This window comes from Sapajus apella, unplaced genomic scaffold (assembly GCF_009761245.1).
Source record: "Sapajus apella isolate SASKATOON/1434 unplaced genomic scaffold, GSC_monkey_1.0 scaffold2, whole genome shotgun sequence".
Taxonomy (NCBI): Eukaryota; Metazoa; Chordata; class Mammalia; order Primates; family Cebidae; genus Sapajus; species Sapajus apella.
Genome location: NW_022436942.1, coordinates 17,690,437 through 17,698,484, shown reverse-complemented (window position 1 = coordinate 17,698,484; position 8,048 = coordinate 17,690,437).

The following is an 8,048-nucleotide window of genomic DNA, read 5'->3' as shown; positions in this document are numbered from 1 at the left end:
GTTTGGAAATTTGGAAAAAGGGGAAGGGAGAATACCCTCTGTGATACGAAGCAATAGATACTTAAATGGTAGGTAACCATGAAGAATCTGCTGCTGTACAAACTAATTTGTACAGTCAGCCAGCACAGAAATATCAGATATCCACATAGCAGCAGGCTACATCATTCACTTGTCTATTTTTGCAACTTACAAAAAGAGAAGCATTTAACTAAGTTACGAAAAATCCAGAAATAAGGAAATGCCTGTGTATATTTTTATTACAATACTTGTTAGGGGTGTATGTGTGTGTGTGTGTTGGTTTATTCTCAGTGATATGAACTCCTTGCATCTTGAGTTCAGGGCCTGTCTTAATGGTCTGAATACCCATCTCAGCTAGTAGCATCTCTTTTTATCCACTCACCCAAATTCTTAGGGATCTTCCTCACTCCTCTCTTTCTCTCACAGTTTACACCCCACTTCCCATCTCAGAAAGTTCTGTCCACTCTACTTTCAAAATACATACTGATTCTGACCAATGTCTACACATCCACTCCCACCACCCTATTTCAGCCATCATCGTCTTTCACTGGAATTAATGCGGAAGTTCCTTACCCCATCTCTGATACTTGTCTCAATTCCTGTAATCATCCTTTCACAAAGCAGCCCGCATCGGCTTGTTAAGCATGCACCAGGTTCCTCTGCTGTCCTGCTCCTGTGGTTTCTCTCACACTTGGAATAAAATCCAGAGGTTTGCCCGAAGTCTATGAGGCCCCACAGGATCCATTTGCTTTCTCAACCTTATCTCCCCCTGGCAATGCCACACTTGCTCCCTTTCCTTTTATTTCTGGCACATACCAAGGCTATTATCATCTGAGGTCAGTTGCCTGAGCCGTTCATTCCATCTGGAACGCCTGGAGCCTCATGCTTCATTCTCACCTCCTTAAGCGTCTTTTCAAATTTCAGTTTCCAGAGAAATTTTCCTTACCACATCCTCAAAATAGCTTTCTTCCTCTCCCTGTCTCCAGGCAATCTCTAGTCCTTATGAGACTTATTATTCTTTGTATTACCACTACCTGAAATTATATCTGTATTTTTTTTTATTGTTTATGCCCTCCACCAGAATATAAGCCCTGAAGGGTAGGAACTTGGTCCTATTTACCACTGAAACTTCATGCCCAGAACCATGCCAGCCATGCCTTAGTAATCAACAAAACCTTATAGAATGTCTGAATCCCTAGGGCTGACACATAATCATGTAACGGGGGACAGGGCGCTCGGCTCCCTCCCCATTCCATGTGCCCAGGTCCTTGACCTCTCTTACCCCAGGACTGGGGAAGGGGTTCCGGACGCACGGCCGTTGGAATAAATATCTTGGACTCAAAGAGTTTAGCAGAGAGTGGTTTATTAGGCAGAGACAGAAAGAGAGAAGGAGCCAGAGAGCTCCCACACTGCTGTGGGAGGGGATTCAAGGGAGGAATCCGCACGGGTAAGGGGCAGGGGGATTTTAACCCCGGAGTTATTCCCGCCCCATTCATGTTCTTGTCCAATGAGAGGAGTTTTTCAAACTTCTGCTGGAGTGATTGATCTTTAACTCTGATGCCATATTGGCTGCTAGGTCCGCAACAGAGGCCCTTCCTCCCAGAGCTTTTCCCTGGCTTTTTAAACAAAGAAGCACTCCTGGAATTTCTACCTAGCCCATCTGCGGGAAAGTCAGACAAAGAACTTTACATTCCTGGCTGGGGATGTAGATGGAGGCATGGCACTGGAAAGTTCTTGGTTTTAAAACCACGCCCCTTGTGGACTCGGTTTTCCTTAACACAGTCCCTCAATCAGAGCTTAATATATCCATGCTGAGGGTCTAAATGAATGAATATTAGAAGCTTTGTTTTTCTGGTTGCAAATATTCCCCTTGAGCAGAATGTACTCCGTGCAGATGACCATTCTGGCCTAGTCCTGAATTCTATTTCCTTGACCATATTCTCCCATAGGAAGATTTATTTTCTCCTGTTTGAATGAAGGAAGTCAAGGAGCGGTCTAGTTCTTATTAATTAAAAAACAATTTGGGATTTATTTATTTATTTATTTAATTTCATCCCGTAAAGTAATCAGAAATTAATTTTGCCCAACAGGAGGATACAGGGTGGCATTTAAGTTATCATGAAGCAAGTCAATATGAGCGATAAAACAACAGAGAGTTAATAGTGGACAATTCTCTACTTGTTTCTATGTTCTTCTCCAGTAAGGACCTAAATATTCTAAAACAATCCACCTGTTTTGGTAATCTCCTTGTTGTAATTTCAGATTCCTTATGAGATTACCAGGGGACATGGACTTAGGTTTTAGACCCAAGCTGTCTTACTGTCACATTTCTAAACAGAAAAGTCTTTCTCTATGGAACAAAAACAGTAGAGTGTGTAGCTGGAAAGCTAAGTGGAAAAGCTAAGACCAAGCATCACTTTGGTCTCATGGAACAGTGTCTTTCTATTAGTACCTTAAGAAGTATCCTCAAAATATCATCTGCTTTCATAGGCAGAGAAGTATGGCCTCTGATAATACTATCCAAAATGTTTTGGAAACTGACGTTAATGATGAATGCAAAATAAAATCATACAATTGCTTTATGTTACAGTTTCTTCCCCATCTTAGAATCAGTTTGTGGATAATTTCAATTTGTAGACAACTGCCTCCCACATGTGAATTATAGTTAAAGTATACCAGTGATGTCATTGATGTGGAATATAAAGTGCTGTGAATTTTAGTGATCGCTATTTCACCACAGCTGTGAGCAATGTGTTCCATAAAGACTGGTATAATTCTCCCAGGAGTCATGTTAAACTCTCACTCTTGAAACTCATAAGCAACTAATGCTTAAAAATGTATGCAAAAGACATTTACCTATAAGGTCAGTATTTTATGTATTTCCCAGTTAACAAGTTTAAAAAAAGTTCTTGCATTATTATATCCATTATACATCAGGCTAAAGTCCAGCATATGCTATGTAAATAAGCAAGTCTGCAAATTAAAGTAAGAGAGTGATCAAATAAAATAAAGGTGATTTTCTGGTTTGAAATAAAAGCATAAGTATGCGGTGCCTTTGAACTTTAAATATTGAAGAAAAATAGCCTGGGTCAAAGGTAGAACTAGAGTTTTCTTAAAGAGCTTTAGGATTGCCTGCTCTTATTTTGGTTGGATTAAAGCAAATCGTTTGCATTACTGCAACCTGGGTCAGAGCTGGCCTGAGGGGATGGCTGTGTGCCCAGTAGACCTGCTTCACCAGGGAACTGCCATGGTGGCCCTATCCATGGCAATTCCCTGGTGGAGCGGGCCCTATCCACAGGTGTCCCTTGGAGCACAGTCCTCTCCTTGGGGGGTCTCAATGAGTCACCACTGAACTTCCGCTGAATAGAGAAAGTTTCCCAAAAGGAAAACAACAACTGGCAACTAAAAATAAGCAGCTGAATTTAGTGTAGAGAAAATGAAATTATTTCTTGTATCCAAAATCCTTTACCTTTTTGCCCAAATTCGACGTGATATGACTCTTAACAGATGACAGTCTTTGTCTAAGACATCTGTCTTGGTTCTTCTTGGCCAAATTTTGCAAAAGGAGTGTTCATTCCAGTCATTGAAAAAAATAGACTCTTGGGTTGAGATTGTGTGGGGAAAAATGGTTATTTGGGACAACCGTTGATAAAACGTTTATCAAGAGTGAACGTGTGTAGTGCCTTTGCTATGTGTCCCTGCTGAGTGCTGAGAATTCAGAAATAATGTCTAAGTTATTTATCACCATATTCCCTGAACCTAGCTAAGTGTCTGGTGCCTAGCACATTGTACGTGCTCAAGAGGGGTGTGTGTGCGTTGAAATGAATAAAAAGAGAAGGGAAAAAGTTAAAGAGGGAAAATAAACATGTTACTGAGTATGAGATCTAGAAAGTGATATATGACCATTTTCAAAGCAACACGTAGATCCCTGAGCCTGAAGAACTAGGCTGTTGAACAAACGACAAGTCAGCGTGGGTATTAAGAACTAAGATGATGAACTCGGCAGGAAATTGGGTGTCTTTCTAAAAAGTCTTGATAGTGTGGAAACAAGGCTACCCAACAGCTTGTGAAACCAGGCTACCCAACAGCTTATGGAAACTCTTTATAACAGCCACAAATCCCCGACAGACATATTTGCTCCTGTGGCAAGTCCCACTCAGCAACACCTGACTCACTGGACAGTGCTCTCTGTCCTTGCAACACTCCCTCCTCCTGCTCGTCCCACTCGAGTGTATATAAATCTTAAGAGCACGTGGATCAGTCTCTAGGCCTGGAAGACATAGAAAGGTTTCCAAAGACACTTCATTTACAATCAGGAAGTCTCTCAGACATCAAGCTATTTTGGCTTAATTAAGAAAAAAGATCCTTGACAGCTACAAGTGGAAAGTTCTTGGGAGGGGACAGCCTTTAATAGCCCCAGACTTGGCAACCTTTAGAAGAAATGTTGCCAGTTCTTAATTTTAAAACTGAGGCTATATTTACGCAACACTTAAACAACGGGTTAATTCAGTGAAACTATCGCGCCAATTTAATTTGATGACATGTAAATGAACAGACCTTTGATGAACTAATTCACCTTCCAACTACTTCCAAAAGTGGGCTGATTTCTATTTTACACAGCTGAGATTTATTATCTCATTAAAGCACTAAGGTTCAATGACTTTAAACTATGATCGAATTATGACTGAAAACAATGCCTTACATTAATAATGGTAAGGATATGAAGGTTTGCTTTCAAACTTGGTGCAGTATTTCTGGCTTTTAAGTTTTAGTGACATATTTATCAAGGGCAACTAGGTGCTGAGTGCTCAAATACACCTGTAATCATGCTTTTGTCTTATGTTCAGAAAACTATAGCAGTCTTTGGTTTTTTTTTTTTTTTGCATTTTTGTGACACTAATGTCTTTCCTCCAATCTGTTTTATACTACTAAGGAAATCTCCTTAAATATTATTCATAGTTTTCCTCCTCAGAAAACTTTAACATTATGTATGTGTGCAAATCTCATACCCAATATAACTAAACCTATAAAAATAATAAAAATATGAATAGGTATACCCCAGACTGATATATATGGAAGAATTTTAAAGATTCTTGTTTTTTTAATAAGTGTTTTCTTATTTTCTGCAATGTGTCTTGCCTATGTAAAAGAAATTGATTTCTTTTCATTTTTTTAAAGACTCAATAACTCTCCAGTTTCTTGATTTAAAAAAAAGTGGAAATCACATGTGAGTATAGAAATAATCAAAATATAATGGTAATCACTATTAATGTAAATAGAATAAACTTTCTGGTTAAAAACAGATGTCAAATTGGATTTTAAAACAAACACAAAAATCTAGCTGCATTATGTTCACAGGATATACACTTAAAACTTCTGAATAAAGATTTAAAGGCAAAAGACAGACAAACTTTGTTTACTACTCATTGGTAAACAAAAGAAAGTTAGTGTAGTCATTTTATTATCAGAAAAAGTAAACTTTAAGAGGCATTCCTGAGATAAAGAATTCAACCACTGCTAAGATATAATAGTGCTATTCTTATATGCACCTAATAATATAGTCTCTGGGTGTAGTCAGAGATTTTATACTACATCTCTCAGTAACTAATCAATCAAGTGGAAAAAACATCAACAATGCCCTAGAAGATTTTAACAGTACAATTAACAAATTTGATCTGTGCACTATTCAGAGAACATCACACTCTACAACTGGGGAATAAATATTCTTTTCAAACACAGGAAAAACTTTATAAAAGTTGACTACATTCTAGGGCATAAAGATATACTCAACAAATATTAAGTCTTTGATAACCATATATCTCACATTTCTTAAATACCACCCAGGGAAGTAAGAAATCAATCTAGTCATAATTCTAAGAGAAAAAAACCAAATGTCAGAAAACTTAAAAATAAATTTTCAAAGAACTAAAGAAAGAAAGAAATTGAAATGTAAAGCATTTAAAGCTAAATAATAAGAAAAATATTATATTACAAAACCTGTGGGTTGAAATTAAAGCAAATTTTGGAATTAATTTTATAGCCTTAAATATTTTAATTATGTAAGAATGCTCAGAATTAATGAGCCAGACTGTTTATCCTGGAAAAACAAGGTTAGTTTAATAGAAAATTAATTTAATATACTGCATTAATAGATTAAAGGATAAGTTTTAATTATATTAATAAATAAAATTTGAGCCAGGTGGGGTAGCTCACGCCTGTAATTCCAGCACTTTAGGAGGCTGAGGCAGGCTGGGTCACAAGGCCAGGAGATCGAGACCATCCTGGCTAACATGGTGAAAACCCGACTTTAATAAAAAAAAAAGAAGAAAAAAAAAGAAAAAATTTGGTGTTTTAGTCATGAAGCCTTTGCCTATGCCTATGTCCTGAATGGCATTGCCTAGGTTTTCTTCTAGGGTTTTTATGGTGTTAGTTCTTATGTTTAAATCTTTAATTCATCTGGAGTTAATTTTTGTATAAGGTGTAAGGAAGGGGTCCAGTTTCTGCTTTCTACATATGTCTAGCCAGTTTTCCCTATGCCATTTATTAAACAGGGAATCCTTTCCCCATTGCTTGCTTTTGTCTGGCTTGTCAAAGATCAGATGGTTGTAGATGTGTGATGTTGCTTCCGAGGCCTCTGTTCTGTTCCATTGGTCTATATGTCTGTTTTGGTACCAGTACCATGCTGTTTTGATTACTGTAACCTTGTAGCATAGTTTGAAGTCAGGTAGTGTGATGCCTCCAGCTTTGTTCTTTTTGCTTAGGATTGTCTTGGCTATGTAGGCTCTTTTTTGGTTCCATATGAAGTTCAATGTGGTTTTTCCCAATTCTGTAAAGAAGGTCAATGGTAGCTTGATGGGGATAGCATTGAATCTATAAATTACTTTGGGCAGTATGGCCATTTTCATAATATTAATTTTTCCTAACCATGAGCATGGAATATTTCTCCACCTGTTTGTGTCCTCTCTTATTTCCTTGAGCAGTGGTTTGTAGTTCTCCTTGAAGAGGTCTTTTACATCCTTTGTTAGTTGTATTCCTAGGAATTTTATTCTCTTTGTAGCAATTGTAAATGGGAGCTCGCTCATGATTTGGCTCTCTGTTTGTCTGTTGTTGGTGCAAAGACCTGGAACCAACCCAAATGCCCATCAATGATAGATTGGACAAAGAAAATGTGGCACATATACACCATGGAATACTATGCAGCCATAAAAAATGACAAGTTCGTGTCCTTTATAGAGACATGGATGAATCTGGAAACGATCATTCTCAGCAAACTGACATAAAAACAGAAAACCAAACACTGTATGTTTTCACTCATACATGGGTGACGAACAATGAGAACACTTGAGCACAGGGAAGGGAACGACATTCACTGGGGTAGATGGGGATGTGAAGGGGAGGGAAGGGAGGTGAGGAATAGCAGGGCTCGGGGAGGTTAGGGAGGGATAACACCGGGAGAAATGCCTGATATAGGTGACAGGGGGATGGAGGCAGCAAACCACCATGGCATATGTGTACTTATGCAACAATCCTGCAGAATGCAGGATGTGCACATGTACCCCAGAGCCTAAAGTAGAATTAAAAAAATTTTTTTGGTAAATTCAATATTTATTAATGATAAAAGAATCTTAGCAATCTTCCGTTAGGGATAAAAGGGAATTTCCTTAATCTGAAAAAGCTCATATAGAGGATTATATTATAAATGTCATACTTGGTATGAAATATAGGAATCATTCTCTTTATAAACCAGAACAAACCAAATATGCTCATTATCATAAATTCTACCCAATGTTAATAAAAGAGCTTTGCAAATGTATTTGATACCAAAATCTATACACAAAATTCAATTATATATCCACATACCTGTAACAATCAGGAAATGTAATTAAAATAAAACAAACCAAAAAATTTTTTCCAACAGCTTTTCACAATATAATAACAATAGTAACAATAATAACCACCGTGAACAACAAAAAAACTATTAAAATACACTTCTTTCCTTTATTGAGAAAATTATAAGATTTTATTTTAAG